At 45.5% G+C, this 16,377-nt stretch overlaps 1 protein-coding gene across 3 annotated transcripts in view; it reads left to right on the top strand.

Annotated features, from left to right (window-relative positions):
- The first annotated feature begins 297 nt into the window (after positions 1-297).
- The window catches only part of ZFAND6 (zinc finger AN1-type containing 6), a 37,881-nt gene continuing 21,801 nt past the window's right edge, over positions 298-16,377 (top strand). The window contains exons 1-2 of one of the 3 annotated variants that reach the window (XM_075431315.1): positions 298-402; positions 3,223-3,314. The gene's annotated coding sequence lies outside the window, so the exon portion shown is untranslated. Of the gene's footprint in view, positions 403-3,222; positions 3,315-7,335; positions 7,405-16,377 lie in introns of those variants that run through there. The other 2 variants (XM_075431316.1, XM_009943754.2) reach the window with 2 other exon arrangements.

Raw genomic sequence — 16,377 nt, 5'->3', positions numbered from 1 at the left:
GAGAGACCGCGCGGTGCGAGGAGGCGATCTCCTCACGGGCTGTCCCCCTGCCGCCAGCCTGGGCCCGCCGCCCGCCTCAGGGCTCGCCCGGTGCCGGCGGCAAAGGCCTGCACGCCCCCGGGTCACTGGCGGGGGGAGGAAACAGAGAACCGGCCGCTGCCCCTTTAAATAGCATTCTGTGGTTCACGTCGCCGCCGTCTCCTTGTAATAATTAGTCGCGGGCCGTAGCGCCGCCTCCCCCCTCCTCGCGACCTCCCTTCCTCGGCTCCGCCAATCAGTGCCCGCCCGCGTCACTCTGAGGGCAACGAAACACGGAGAAAGGGGAAAAAAAGTTTGGTGAGGAGCGAGCGGGGCCAGGCGGGCCGGGTGGGCGGCGGCGGGACGCGGCGGGCCCGGAGGCAGGTGAGGGGAGTGCGGCGGGGCCGGCGGGTGGGCGGGCTGGGGGCCGGCGGCCCCTCTCCGCGGTCGGGCAGGTGGGGCGGCGGCCAGCGGGCCAACCGCCCGCCTCTGGAGAGTGGCGGGGGGAGCTGAGGGGGTGTTCCCCCCCCGTAACCCCCGACCTCCGCACCCGGCGGGGCCGGGGCTGCGGGGCGGCGGGGCTGGGCCGGGCCCAGGGCTCCTTTTCTCCCTTTTTTGGTCGTTCCTTCCTCCTCCTCCCCTCGTCCCCCCCGCCGGGGAGCTCCTCGCTGCGTGCGCAGGAGCCATCCCGGGGCAGAGGTGTTTGTACTCGTGTCCTTGGGTGGAAGGGGAGAGGCGGCCCGGCGGCCCGCGGCGCGCCGCCAGCCCCGCTCCGGCCCCCGCCGCCGCTCCCCTCCCTCTCTGCCCGGCCCCGTTATTTTAGTTCGGCTGGGCTCGGGCCGGCGGGGTCCGGCCCCCCCGGACGCGGCGGGGGCTGGGCTGGGGGCGGTGGCGGTGCCCCAGGGCGGGCGGCTGCCCCGTGTCGGGCCTTCCCCTGGGCCGGGTGTGCGTGTCCGCTCCGCCGAGGAGTTCGGTGCGGCGGCGGGGGCTGGCTTGGGGACGGGGGGGTTCGGGCAGCGACAGGCGGTTTGTGTTGTGGCACCCTTCCGGGTGAACTGAGGGTTTAAGCCTCTGGGGGCTGTCGTCCTGTTGGGTTTAATTATACGAAAAGTTCTTTTTGTTGTTGTTCTCGTGTTCGCCGGGGAACGCTGCGGAATGTAGCCAGACTTACCTCGTCTGCGAAAAGCCTGGAGTGGTAGATAAGGGGTGTGAACATCCCCTCTTGCTTCCACAGGGTGTTAGGATGGGAGAGAGCTTAAAAAGCAAGAATTACCTTAACGCTAATAACAGCGGCGACAGAAATTCAGAAGCTTCTACCAAAGGTGCTGACGTAGTGTGGAGGCATTTGGCAAAACCGACGGTAGTTACTTCTCCCCCTGCGTGGACAGAGTTAAAGTGCACCGTTGTGTTCCGCAGTCCATTCCCTGCGTGTTTGTCCAGACTTGCCATGCAACAGATGTCATTGCATAAGAGTTAGGGCAGTAAAGAGCGTGCTGGGTTTCTTTCGTTCTTCTAAGGACCTATGCTTGCATCTTAACTGTGCCAAGCTGTCTGTGTACGCTGAAGAGCGAAGGGCACAGCTTGGTAAAGCTGCCCTATGAACTTTGGGGGGAGAAACTGTTCTCTTCCTGCTCCTGCTTCCAAGCAAATGATGTTGTTTGTCTGATGTCATCTTAAAGAAGTTCTTGCACAGAGTGCTAATCCTCTTCTGAACTGTGGATGATGGTAACTCAACAGTTGAGAAAGCAAATATGTCAGTTCCGCCCTTAATCTCTTTCCTGTCTATGCTTAACTTTTGTAGCTTTGCTCTTTGAATTCTGTCTGTTTTGTTTATCTAGTGCTGAGGTACCTGCACCAGTTCTTTGTATTAATTGTCACCTAACCTAGAACAAGGGGACTGGCCCTTTTCTGATCTGTTACATATTTGTTCAGGCCAAAATAACAGTGTGTTTTGGGAGGATTTTTGTTCCTTGTGATGCTGAATATCAAAGTTTGTGACGTAACCAGCAGCGTAATTCCTTGGGTTTACTAGTTTCCAGACAGAGGAGACGAAATTCCTCACTACTGAGGAAACTGTCTCCTGTATATATTTTATAGGACACCTATTAATATTTTTTGTCCTCGAGAACTATGAATCATGTTAAAATAATAACATTAAAAGAAATTTACTTCTTGACTAACTGTGAATTTATGGCAAAAATGAACAGCATTGTGTGTTACATAATATACTTTTAAGACTGGGATCTAAGAATGTAAGTTTACATTTCAACTTCTTGTTATTTTATGATCTCAGGTGGCACATTCAAAACCTTATACAAATAGCTTGAAAGAGGTAGTGGCAAGTAAGGAGTAGCATTAACACAAACTACTGAAAAGTTGCTATGGTTACAGATAAAGGTAATCCCTATTTCTGTGAAAATGTGTCCGTTTATAACAGCTATATTAATCAGTGTGATTTCTGAGAGAATTGTAAGTGTACAAACTTCTGGCTCCATTTTCTTGGCAGCTAATAGCTGTGCAGCTTTTTTTTTTTAAATACTGAATGGGCTATGACTTGCATTCAAGATACTTGATTTAAGCTACAGAGAGTATTATAGATTACATTTAAATGTACTTGGAGCATGCTGACTTCAATGGAAGCTGTAGTATACTTTTTTTTTCACCCAAAAGATATCTGGTGTCAAGGAGTCTTTTAAAATGTCTAGATCCTTTCTCAAGGACTCTGAAGTCAGTGATGTGGCCATCTATCACTGGAGGCCTTGGTGGTGCAGCTGTACAAGATATTATTCCATGTCCTGATTAACAAAAAAACCCCCAAACAACCCACAACAAAAAACCCCAAAGAAACCCACCAATTAACCAACAACAATCCCCTGCCCCCCAACCAAACCAACTTGGCAACTGCTGAGAGTGACTGAAAACTGTTACAGATGTGCAGCTCTCTAGGCCAGGAGATAAGGCGGGGGAGAGTGATTCTTACAATGGCTTACACTATACATAGAAGGAATCAGTTGCAGTTTAACATGTGGCTGAACTTCAATTAGTTCTCAGGGTAATAAAGCTTTGGGTGGTTTGAAATAGCTGCTAAAACTTCCAGGGGAATGTGTTTCTGTCTGGTGGATCTGTACTGCTGTCCAGACAACTAATCAGTTCTCTCTGATGAAGACCCAGTATTTACCACATGCACCTCTCTGTTGTTTCCAGATTTGATTGCTGCAGTGCAGTAGTACATCTTGGATTGAAAGCAGCAAGAGAAATCTCAAGTTCTTCACGATTACTGAAATCTCATCAGTCTGGTATGTTGTTCTCTCTAGACTCCTGGAATAGCAAGTTGAATTCTTTGTATGTGAGGGCCTTCTTAGTTACTCCCAAGCATACTGAAGTTTTTAGGACTTTGGCTTTTCATCAGCAGCTTCATTCTTGGGAAGTAACACGCTACTAAAAACCATGGAGCTATGTATTGCTAGAGTTGTGTAGAAGGTTGGTGTTGGTAGTGGTGTTTGTAGCGGGACGATGAACCTGGGCTCCAGAACCTTCAGTCTGCATACACCGTGAACTTGTTTTCATCTTGCCTATCCAGCCTGAAAATTCCAGGTACTTTTGCAGACTTTTAAAACTAAAGTCAGGTTGGAAAGGAGCTATTGCTAATTGACTTTCTAGAGACTGCACACGGATGTATCGAAGAACATATAAGAATACGAAAAGGAATGTTTCTTTCATCACACAGGGATTTCCTCTTCTCCTCCTTAAGTAGACATGGTCCTCATGAAGTTTACATTCTTCAGTTTTGGTAAAAAATGATTACTTATGTCTCAAAATCGCTTCTGAAATGCCAGAGTTCTGAAATTCCTATACTAATGTGCTTTTAAAATTGGTATATTTACAAAAAATATATAGCAAGTTTGAGAACTACTGTTTATGAACAAGATTGCAGCATCTGAGGGTGTGAAAGGAATGGGAAGATAAATATTGCTTTTAAAGCTGTCTGTAGTAATAAAAAAGCTAAAAGTCAGAGCTATAATTGTTTAAAAATAATAAAAAAAAATCAGCACATACTGTAGAGCTGACATAATTGACAACCAGAGGGTAAAGTCCTTTTCTACAATGCAAGTTCAGTATGTGTACGCAGCAGTTCAGTTGCTTTGCTACTTATTAACGTGTACAGAACCCAGGAGGTATAATGTATTCAAGACTGTGAAAAACAGGTGCAAAATTGTGAAGAAAGCTCTTGTAATTCACACTGTTGGGAACTGGACAGCGAATAACCATCTCTTCATCTAATCCTCCAACAGCCATCACATGTAGCTTTTGATCACTACTATTCTGGTCTCTGTTTGAACTGGTGACTTACAGATGAAAGGCTCTGTTCTTGATCTCTTGAGCTGTCAAGTCCTCCAAACTTGCTGTCTTCTGTGTGTGTAAGACTGCAGAACAAATGGCCTTTTAGCTGTTCCGTGATTACAATAGTCAAACGAGAGTCAGGTGCTTTCTCTTGTTACTGTCCTTAGTGCAAAGTTCAGTGGCAGCAAGCTGAATCTTTTTACAGCGCTGTCAAAGCTTCCCTGCTTAATGTACTTTCAGTTGCAATCTGCTGTTTTAGTTTTTTCTGCATTGCTACAGATCTTGTGAGAGTAGCAAAGGCGTAACTTGAGCCTGGACCTTAAATGGTGCTTCAGCATTTTCTCCAAACTGTATGTGTGTTTACAGGGAAAATAGCTGTCTTACAGAAACTGAGCTTATAAATTAGGCTTTTTAATGTCTAGTTTTACTAGGTCTCCTTCAGCATGGCACGGTAATTTGAGTAGCAGGGGTTTTTGTGTCTGGATTCCTGACATCTAGATACAGATGTGTTTACCCATGATTTCTAGTCCAGTGGGGTAAGGGCAACTGTAAACCTAGTTGGGATACTCCACAGATTTTTTTGGAGGATCTTTACTTCTGTGAGAGTAGCAAATTACTGTTGGGGCATTCTTAGTATGATAGTTTTGTGTTGTGTGGTGGCTTTTTTTGGTTTTAAATGAGAAGAGGTAAGCAAATGTAGGAGGTCAGTTCTGAATGCAGGAGAATCTGCTTTGCCGTTCCTCTTGTGCTCTGGGCAAGCAATGCTCTTGCTTATCAGAAGCTGGCCAAACTTCTGCCAGATCAGTGACTCAGAGGCAGGTGGAAGGGTCTGATGAGCACCAGAGCTGGGCTGAGGGAGCAGGCCAGGCTGCATGACTGGGAGGGGAAAGGTGGGGAGAAAGAGGGATGGAGCTTCTCCCTTGTAGTGATAAGGAGCTGCTGGTTGCCTGTGTAACAGAAGCATGAGCTGAAGTGTGGGATGTTTGATGATACAATTTAGTTTTTGTCACCATTGCAGTTACGAGATGGCTAGACTTCTGTGGCAGCAACATAGAGAGTTTGGGGGTGATGTGTTTGGTTTGGGGTTTTTTTCTCCTCCCCTTTTGAAAGTACCCAAACAATAACACTGACTTTAGGATCATCGTGTCCTCTTCTAGCACTAGGAAGTTTGGTTGATAAGGTTTGTGACTTCTGCTGTTGTTTTTGTGGGCCTAAAGTTAACCTACTCTAAACTGAAGCTTTCCAAGATTGGTTACTCGGATACTCAGAGGACGCTTTACTGGTACGTTTTATTTGCATGAACTATGTTCTTGGTTTTGATTGCTTCGATAATGTTTGGTCAAAAGTGTGTCATGTAGCATGGCCTCACAGTTATCCTCAGGGGTACTGTGATTAACTTCTCACAGCACTGACTCTTGCAGGGCACTGGATTCAGGTGCAAGGGTTAAGGTCTGGTTCTTTCAGCTTGTGTTTTAGGTTCTGTAGGGGAAGCTGTGTAAATCTTGTTAATTCTGTTCTTGTAGTCTTTCCAGCTTACAACCATGTGAGTTGCTGCTTTCCAGTCCTATTTGAATTTGTGGTGTGATAGATTGCTCTGAAACAGAAGATAACACAAAATGTGCTGTTTGAGTGTTTTGGAGGAATTAAATGTCCTTCCTGAAGGTTGCTCTTATGCTCCTTTGGTGTGCGTGTCGCAGCTCAAGGGAGTACTTAGCTGTAAACATTTTCCTCATTCTGGGTGGTATTTGCAGTAAAGCAGTGTGCTAAACTGTCTCGGACTTGATGAATCTGCGCCAGGGAAGTTGAAACAGCTCCCGGTTTTGTGGTGTGGGTGAAGTCGGGGAAGGCAGCCTGCCCCAGCGCTGGCTGGAGGGAGGGGGGCAAGAACCAGGACAGAAGGGGGTTTCCTCTCTGCCCCTGCACAGCACGAAAACAACCCGAATGTGCTTGTGCTGGCAAGTGCTGTTGCCTTCCTCTGGCTTCACATTTTCAGTTATTTTGCACTGGACAAGTGAAAATGTTGGATCTAGGACAGGCTTGCTGAGCCTGGCGTGAGGATGGTGATGCTCTGGGGTGCGGGAAGGGACCCGGACTCTGTTCTGGCCCTGCCCCGCGTTGGTGGCTCGGGACGGGGCCAGGCTTCCCTCCAGCGAGGAGTCGCGTCTGCCCTTGTGCAACCCTCGCTGAGCCTTGGTTTGGTGTTGCTCCCCTCGCGTGTTCGGGCTTTTCGCGGGATGGGTGGGCAGGGAGCCGCAGCGGTGTTCCCCCGGGGGGCACAGAAACGCTGCCGTTCCGGGCGGCGGGTGTTCGTGTCGGGGAAGCCGTGCGGCAAGGAGTGCTGCCGGCCGTCAGACCGGGCTCGGTGCCGCGGGGAGCACGGGGAGTCCGTGTGGCCGGAGCCGCGGTCCCGTGCGAGGCGGAGCCGGCCGCTTCCCGCTGGGCTCCGCTCCTGCTGACTCACGCTCTGGGCCGGCGCGGGAGCCGGGGGCGGCGGCAGCCCCGCGGGTTCCTCGCCGGGGTTACCGGGTGAGGCGGTGTGCCCGGCCTCCCCGGGGCAGCTCCGGTCGCTCGGGCAGAGCGGGTGGGCGCAGACCCCGCGTCCGAGCTCGCCCCGCAAGCGGAGCCGTTGGGGAGCTGCGGCGGGAGAAGCGCTTCCCCCCGCCGACCGCTCCGCTCCTCCCGCCCGGGCCGGGCCGGGTGCCCCGCCGGGGGCTCGGCGGGAGGCGCGGAGGGGCCGCTCGCCGGTGCCGGAGGTGGGCGGCTGTCACCGCCGCGAGCTGGGGCCTGTGCCTTTAAGAACCAGCTTGCCCAGGGTGTTCTAACCCGCCCAGCCTAACCTGCTAGCAAGGAAAAGTTCTTTAAATAATGGATACGCCACTCCGCCAATCGGGGAGCGGAGCCTGGCGGGCGGGGCGGGGCTCCCCCTCCTCGGCCAATAGGAGCGGGGAGGCGGGGCTCCGCGTCCAGGCTAGGTTGCGCCGAAGTAGAGCTTCAAGTGAAGTTAATCTGGGGTGAAGCAAACAGAAAATTGTGGAGATTTTGTGGGTAGGAATTTTCCGGTTCTAATCGCGTCGCGCGGCGTTATTGGGCCCTCTGGGGCAGCGAAGTTCACGTGCGTGGGGCTGCTTCTCGCCGTTTCGTTGCCTAATGGTGGCAGAATATTAACATTTATGCAGGGAAGCAGAACAAAAGGGCTCTTTCGACAGGAAATAAGGTGCTGAGGGGCTCAAACTTGACCGAGTTTCTTTTGTCAGCTGTTGGCTTGCACCGGGCCTCGTTGCGTGGAAGGATCGAGTCGTTCCACCTCATCCGACAGAGAAATGTTAATTCTAAAATAGCGAGGATAATGCCGCTGTTTGGAGTTACACAATGTTGCAGGAAGGGAGCTGGGTTTTAACTCTGACTTCGCTGATTCTGAGGAGGTTTGAGCTAACTAATTATGACAGCTGCTGTGGGATTATTCAGTGATAGCATTTGCTCCAAGTCATCTGTCTTAAATTGTCTTTTGTTGTATCTGTGAAGGCTGCTGTGCTGTAGTCTGCGTATTTGTTCTTGATGACTGTCTCGCAGGTCCTTAGCCTGTAGAACAAAGATATGTAAAAATTATGTTAAACATGGCAATGTTTCTCTTCTTTTTTAATCAGTTTTTCAGAGTACCTGGGTTTGTCAGAGCTCTGGTGACAAACACAGGCAGGAAAATTGTTATTTCTGTGTGTTGCAGCTACTACCCTTCCAGCCAAAAAAAAGGGGGGCGGGGAGATTTTTTTTTTTCTTTGGAGTTGGTCAGAATCTCTTTTGAATCCTGTATTGCCCAATGATAGCAGCTGTTTTCTCTAAGGGAAGATTATTTTCAGTGTCTGTACCAGGTTTGTCAGGTATAGTATTTTTTGTGACACTTTCTGCTTCCGAAGGGTCTTCAGGAACAGGAAAAGTACGATTTGCCACTGGTGGCGTGGGACAGGGTGTGAGGGAGGGAGGAGAGCACCAAGCGGTGAGTTGGGAAGCAGGGGGATTCTATGAGAATGAAGACTTTCTTTTAATTGCCATCCTTTCTGTATCTTTGACAAATATGTTTGGTGAGGCCACATACAGGACAGTGCTTTCAGAATGGTGAATATATTTTCTTACTTTCCTAAATATTTCCTGTTTTTGTAAAAAAAGTATATACAGCTGCTTCTGGGAATGGGAAAGATATGCTCATGGCGCCATAGACTTGTTGAGACTGAGGAGTTTGATCGGTTTTGTAGGATTAGTCAAGATGATAGAAGAATGGATGTGAAAAATGAGCAACAATCTTCCAAATGACAGTGGAAAACAATTGCTTAGACCTTTACTGAATGTAAGCAAGCGTAGTTGTTAAAGTATACCTCATGCTTTCAGTTTTACATTGAGCTATTTTGTTTTCTCCCCAAATGCTGGGTATGGATTACTTTTATGTATGTCAGTGTCTTGACACACTGGCATCTTGCCATGCTCCAGTGGCCTATGGGTCTGAATTACTAATTCGCTCCTGCTATCTGTTTTATCTGTTTCTAACACTTTTTTTAACATTCTAGATTGTGTTTAAGCCCTGGAAGTACTACTTTAGAATGAGCAGTGACTATATATGGTCTTTTAGCTGAGACGTGGGCCAGATCTCATGTATCGGGGAGGTATTTAAGACCGGGATATATAAGTATTTAAAAACCTGGGTTTTGATTAATATCTTATCTTACAAGTGACACTGGGCCTAGACTGAGCAGCTAGATCAGATGCCTCAGGTGAGGGCAAGAAGAATAGTATAGTTGCTATAATTTCTATATAAGCTTATATATTATGAGTATGTGTATTAGACTTGCTGAAACAAGAGGAAGTAAACTGTGTGCTATTAAATACTATGTTTAGCCAAAAGCTGGTTTTGCTTAGAACAGGAAAAAAGCTGAATACATGAGGCAACTCGGTTCATACTGCTTGATGGCTGAGTAGCCATTCTTCTCGGGTCCCCTCTGCCCCCCAACTTAGGGAAGATGTATTATCTGGGACCAATTTTCCTGATTTATTCAATACAGAAGTGAAATGCTTAACTCTCTCACCCCATGTATACAATTCTAATGCAGGCTGTTTGTAGGAAGCAGATCTGCCCTAAAGGATAAACATACAACTTTGCTGGCACAGCTGTACAACTTCTGTATTCAGGTTACAGCAAATGTTTCTTGCCTGCATTCAGAGCTGTCGTTGGCAGGACCTGTGTTGTCCCCACACGGCGATTGGTTGTTCCAGCACTTCTTATTCTTAAAACCTTCTCCTGCACATGCTCCAACTGCAGATCTTAAACACTGTGAATGTGTTGTGTGCGATGGGATTTGTGTCTGCTGCTTGTGCCAGGATGGAATATACATCTCTGATGTGAACAAGAGATTCTTAAAGTGATTGTAAGCCTGAGTACAAAATGCAGGACCAATTTTATCTCCCCTGTTTGAGACAAAGGGGATCTGTGCTGTATAGTCCACCAGCAGCTGGTGGCACTTCCCAGGGTCACCAGGTGGGTGGCCCACCACATGCTGGGATGGTAACCCCGTAGTCTGGTTCTGTTTCATACTACTTGAAGAGGGCTGTGTACCTCCTGTGGGGTGATCCCTGTGAAATATGCCTGGAGCTTTTGGCAGCGCGGCCGTCTGTCCTGTATACACGGTGTGGGCTTCAGTCCCTGCTTGCTGAGTGCCCTCTGCTACGCGCAGGGGCCTCTGGCTGCTTTTCTGGCAGTGGGTCATGTGAGCACTGGAGGCAAAGTCAACTAGCCTAGCTTAAATTGTTTTAAATTGGTGGCTCGAGCCAACCCAACTGGCCCTCTTCCCCTCCTCTTCCTCCCCTATTTCCCAAGTGGTTTAGTGATCGTTTTTGCTAATTGCTGCATGCCCAAGGTGGGAGTGGGGGAGAGAAATAATGTCATCTTAGAGTTTCAGCTATACCCAAAAAGGGACATCTGCCCATAGTTCTAGGCATGGGGTTAGGCCTGTTAACTAGTTTGCTTGCAGTTTCTAGGAAAGACGGGGTGAAGGGGTGAAGGAGCTGCTGGTGAGTACAGCTGTGATTTGCAGGTCGGTTGGTACTGGAGGGACAGCCTTCTCGTGCAGATGTGAGGGCTCCTCACAGAGATAGCTGGCCTCCTCTGGTGTGTGGAGCTCAGTCTGGGTGGGGCAGATGATCTGACTGGTGATGTTTACACTGTAATAAGGTTTTGTGAAAATAAGCAGTTAATTACACATGACCTACAAAGGAATAAAAATAGCTTGGATCTGTTCTTGCTTTAAAATCCATTTAACAGAGGCATAAAACATTTGGGATTTTTAAACCTGCTTATTTTTTTACCTTTAGAAATATCAGGAACATTAAGTCCTTCTTCCCTGTTCTTGTTGGATGTCTCAGATGTGTCATAAGCTTCTCAGCCCTTAATTGAAGGGGTGGGGTGATATATTTTTAACAGATCCCTTCTTCCAACTGTGTTTATAGGGCTTTTGAGCTAAATAGAGATTAGCAAAAACAAAGCTTTGACAGTGTAAAAATCACTTCTCTTTGCTCAAGTTGTGTTTTCTTTCTCATTCTCCAGTTGTTGACAGAAACTGAGGCTTTTTTCATTTGAAAAGTAACTTTTTTTGGCTATTAAATTATGCATTGAGAGAAACTGAGTTAAATCCTAACTTGATCCATCTTCTGCTTCATTTAGATCAACTCAAGACAATCTTTTGAGTATTACTTAGACAAATGAATGTTGAATATTTCCTAAAAATAGCTCCTTTTTAAGTAGCAGTTTTGTTAAATGCATAGCTCTTCCTTTGACTGAATGGTTCAGCAGTCTTGCAGAAACCGAAACTGTCTCCATGCTGAAGACCACCCCTGCTCAGCCATTCTGCCCCGTCAGGGTGTGTTTGCATCACAGCACTCTAACCTTCGGGGTATGGTGTTTGTTAGTCTGAAACGTAATAATCCTGTATCTAGAGAAGCAAACTATAAACAGTGTGGCTGACTTGGCAGGCCCCAGCAACCACCTGAACGGTTTTGACTCGCTCCAGGTTTAAGACAACACGGCACTGGTGTGTCCTGTGATTCATGATGCTGATGCATTTTTATCTGTGTGAAGGAGTAGGGAAACAAATAGAAACTTAATAATCAAATTGAAGTGGGAGCATAATAGCAGTGTATTTGAGGACAGAAGTGGGGTGCTTTCAGCTTGTTTAAACATTTTGCAGTGGATGTGTTTTTTTTAAACAAGGACTGAAGTTTTCACCATTAGCTTGAACAAGGCAGGAGGCTAGGCAGCTTTTGTGTGTGTGCCACTGAATGTAACTGGGCTGATGAAAGCAGGATATTGGATGGGGAAGGCAGATATTTTCCTCTTAAAATGGAAGAGAGGCGAGAGACAACCACCAGTTCTGCAGGCAAAAATGTAGAATTTCTATACCTAAATTGGACATACTCATACTTTTTTATACAACAGGCTATCTTGGAGTCAGATTGTCAGAAAGAAACACGTAATGAGTTGTTGATCATGCTGTTCTTGAGGATGGGGTGGCAGGGGAGATAGGAGATTGCGAAGAGGGATAAAATTGTTTCTCTACTACCTCCTCTATGAATTTAAGATTTTCTTCTAAAATCATGTATAGAATCAAGGCCTTAACGTTACATTGCATTGTCACATAGCAGAATGTTTTCTGTGCAACAGAATGACCTTGCATTGGAATCTGCACCATTATCAAGGTAGGGGCAGAAGAAGGGGCTGTGTTTTAAGTGTTAAACTGAAACGTTTGGAGATGGTCCTTCCTGCCTGGCTCCTTCAGAATCGGGTGAGAAGCTTACAAAAGGTAGCTTTTGTTGCTGATAAAGGAGAGCTTTCTATGTGAACTTCGCCAGACTTCTTATGTTGGGATTATGCTATCCACAAATCATGCTGGTGTGACGTACTGTTGAATATTGGTGTTAAGTACTTGAATAAAGTGATTTTGTAGGTGTTAATTAGAATTAGTTATCCAACAAATGTTATTGTGCTGATGAAAAGTAACTAGAAAACTAATCATTTTAGTGTTTTATAGTATCGATACCATTTGATTACTAACTCGCAAATGTGGCAATGTGGAAGGACTTACCTGGAACATTTTTTAGGGAAGAGACTTCAGAATTGCTCAGTAGGATTGTTTTGAATATCAGTGTATCTTCATGGGGTTTGTTTAAAGTATCCTAGGAGAGGAGGAAGGCAGCATTGGTAACAATAGGTCAAGGTAGGTGTATTATTAGTTACATAACAAACAAATTGTCAGCTGAGTGTGACAAACCATGCAGGGGCTGAGACTAGGGCTGAAATCAAGGAGTGTTTGATTCGTTGTGGACTGGCCTGACAGCCGTGCATGTTTGGTTTTTCTTCTTGCCTTCCTAATGAGTCTAGTCAAACTTGACTTGGTGCCTTGATTGCAATTTAAAACTATGCATAGCAGTGAAGTAATTGACTGTCTTTAAAAATTTTTTTGGAAAACAACAACAACAACAAAAAATCTAATTTCACATTTTGGTCACTTAGTTGGTTGTGTTGCCTTCCTGCATTTGTTTTTCTCTAACTTGGTGTCTATGAAGTTTTTTGAGTGCTACTTATGGTCTCTTTTACTGCAAGAATTAGTTTGTTATTCTGCAAACTCATAAAGTTCCTGTGACCCATTGTCTTAAGTTTATACCTAGTCATTCTGTATAGAAGTAAATCCCTGATTAGTCGTTAGCTACTTATCCTTCTATCTTCTGCCTCTGATCGTCCACTGCACAATCAGGATGCTTCAAATAACAGTCTGCTCTGTTGAGGAATACCTCTGCCCTTGCTGCAGCTCTGACACCTTAATTTCTCAGACTGTCAAGGCCTGAGATGAAGAATTTATTGAAATTTCTTTGTATGGTCTGATAGCTGTGTCTGGTGAACTTACACAGGGTGGCATATACAGTGTACAATGCGTGTTGCAGCATCAAGTTAGTTGTTGAAATAGGAAAGTCTTCTCTTGAAACCTGGCGTTATAGGTTGTAATTAGTGATTTTTTTAGTGTAAGGGATACTAATATTTTTGAACAGTAGTGTGGGGTTTTTTGTCCTCACAGAAGGACTGTGACACAGAAGAGACTTCTGGGAGACAGTGTTAGGGCGCTGGGCTTTTGTCTTTCAAGCCATAGCAAGGACGTATTTGTGGATTTAGCTTAGTGTAATGCAGCAGCTGAAACTGCGGTGCCTGTGAATGGATCTTTAGGCCAAGCTGAAGGGCATTGGTCTTGCTGATCTCCCTCTTGTTTCTGACCTTATGCCTTAATAAAAGGAAATATATATTGTGCTCTCTTTTTCCATTGTTTCCTGATAGAAGCCCTGTTGGCCGGTGTTTGTGAATGGAAGGGAATGTCTTGCTGACAGTTGAGGCTTGCTATCTTGTGAGCAGATTTTGTTCCCTCTTTGTCCATTCTAAAGTGTGATACAGGCGCTAATATGCCAAGCAAAATAATGGGAGAGGTCTGGCTTGCATCTTGTATGTTTGTATATTTCTCCTTTATATCATGCATTTTCTTTTCTCTAGAAAGTGCTGTTACTCTGTCGTGTGTCGATCTGTTCTATGGCAGAATATGATCGCTATGGCAAGAGGATAAAAAGAGAAAGAGAAGTCAGATATACTTAAAGAGTTATTGTTCAAAGTGCTCCCAGAAATGCAGATTTCTGTGGCTTGAGGAAAAAGGGGGAATCCCACGGCACTGCTTAACAGCTTAGCCCTTTTGGATAAAAGTCCCTCCCTTAAAGCCATTTATGGCTGTGTTTTTCTGTGTAGAATTGTAGAAGAACTCTGTACAAAGGTACCATCATAATAAATGGGGAAACGGTGGCATCCAGCCATGCTATTTTTAGGCTATTGTGCTCTTAACTTGCTGATCTGAGTGTTCTGGACAGTAAGTGGGGGAGACATTTTACTAGAAATGCATGCTCACATAGTCTGGAAACAGAATGAACAGCAGACTTGGTTATCAGAAAGGCAGTTTACAGAGCGGTACCTGGAGTCTTGGGTAAAAAGGATGCCCTGGTGATTAAAGCACAATGTGTGCAATGCAGCCTTTTACTCGAAAGCTGTCAGCTCTGGCTTGCTTGTCAGAGAAACTGAAATACATGCAGTCTGTTCTGTATGGGCTTGGGAAAGAAATATAAAAAACCCCTGTTTTCTGTTCCATGATAGCAGTGGGAAAAATGCCAGTTGTCCTCAGTCAAGTTTCTTCCAATAATTTTTCAGCTTTTCCTAAACAGTGTAATGACCTCTCCATCTGAGCAAGTAGTGTAGTTTTGGAAACCTTCAGAAAGGGGTGTGCCTTATGCTCTCCAAATTTCTGATCGTTCCTTAGTCCCTTATCTACTAACCTGACACCATTTCGGATAGTGAAGGCTGACACAAGGCAACTCACACTTCATTTTCACTCCGACCTCTTGGTGATGTGTACAGCTTGCGTTTTTCCTTGACATGCACTATGACTGAGGCTACGGCTTAGAGTTAGGTCTGACACTGGGTAGTTTCGCTTTCTCATTGCAGAGCACTGTTAACCTTGATGCTTCTGGCACAGAGCTGTAGAGCGGCACCATAACGCGGATGCAGGAACTAGTCCAGGCTTTTGAAGAACAAAGTCTCAAAGTAGTTCAGTTCCTGGCCCAGCAATACTGTGGCCGAACTGTCTAAAGCCACAAATTACCTGTATCATGAAACCGTTGCATTTGTTGCGTATAAATACATATTGGATGCACGTATATTGGTTTCACTTGGACGTTTACACATTGTAGAGCTGCAGGCAGTGTAAGGTGATGGCTGAGAGGAAACTGAGGAAAGATGCAGAACTTCATATTGTGACCAGTGAGTTGATGTATTTGTATTTTCAGTGAAACTTGACAGTATATTAAGTGATGGATAAATATCACTTGCCTATGGTGGCTGCAGATCAACTGTGTAATAGTTTCCTATGCTTTGTGCAGGGTGATAGATTTTAGTATTTAGACACCCAGTAACTTGTTTGGGAACATGTAAGCTGGCTTCCCTAGTGATTGGAATAATTAAGGGGGAAAAAAACCCAAAACAACAGAAATCTCTAGAATAGCATTAGGATTAAAACAAAGTAGCACCTTTGAGTCCCTTGGCTAAATTTAAGTGCGTTGCAAAAGATGAGGAATGCAACTTTGCCACAGGGAACATCATACTTCTACCAAAAACTTGTCCCTAAATATCCTCTTTGTTTGGTCAGGCTTTAGCTTTAGGTTGAGTTCCCCATCAAACCACAGTAAGGGTATTGTGTAATTTTGAACACTGAAATTAGACGTAGTGCAGAAGTCTAAATAGAGCAACACATCATGCATGATAATCACAATGTTGTTGGAAGTTACACTGAATTCAAGATGCCCTAGTCAGAAATTATGATGATGATTTTATTTATTAACAGCTAGGAACCCTGATATTAGAGCATGACCTCCCTTAGCATTAGGTCCATGTAGAGTTGTAGCATTATAAGCTAGTTAAAATTCTACATAGTGCTGTTTACAAAAACAAATTGTAATGTGTTTTGTGCTTACTGTCAGTTCTCAGCAACAGGTGTTTTGTTAACAAGAAGCTGTCTATTTTGGGAACTCGTGTTAAAGCGGCTTCTATCTCTTCTGGGTTTGATATGCTTAAAATAAGTGAAACATGCTGTATTGTGAGAAGATTACTTATTCACTGAAGCTCAAAAGAAGCGATTACTGAATCTATATCTATTCTTTTGGTAATTATATGGGTAATCTTGTGAGTGTTTGAATCCTTCTTACAGATTATTTTTCATCATTTTTTAAAGCTAAACCTGTTTTAAAATACAGCGTCAAAGATAGTTTGTGGAGTTGCCCTCCTTCTGCATCCCTTAAACTTTGGTCTGGTAACTTAAGGGAATGTAGAGAATTTTAGAATCTCCTGATTCTAATTTTACACAACCTTGGATTTCTGAAATGGCCGACTTCAATATATGATGC

The sequence above is a fragment of the Opisthocomus hoazin genome, chromosome 10 (genome assembly GCF_030867145.1).
Source record: "Opisthocomus hoazin isolate bOpiHoa1 chromosome 10, bOpiHoa1.hap1, whole genome shotgun sequence".
NCBI lineage: Eukaryota > Metazoa > Chordata > Aves > Opisthocomiformes > Opisthocomidae > Opisthocomus > Opisthocomus hoazin.
Note: the sequence above shows the minus strand (reverse complement) of the source record. Positions and strands in the feature narration are given on the sequence as shown.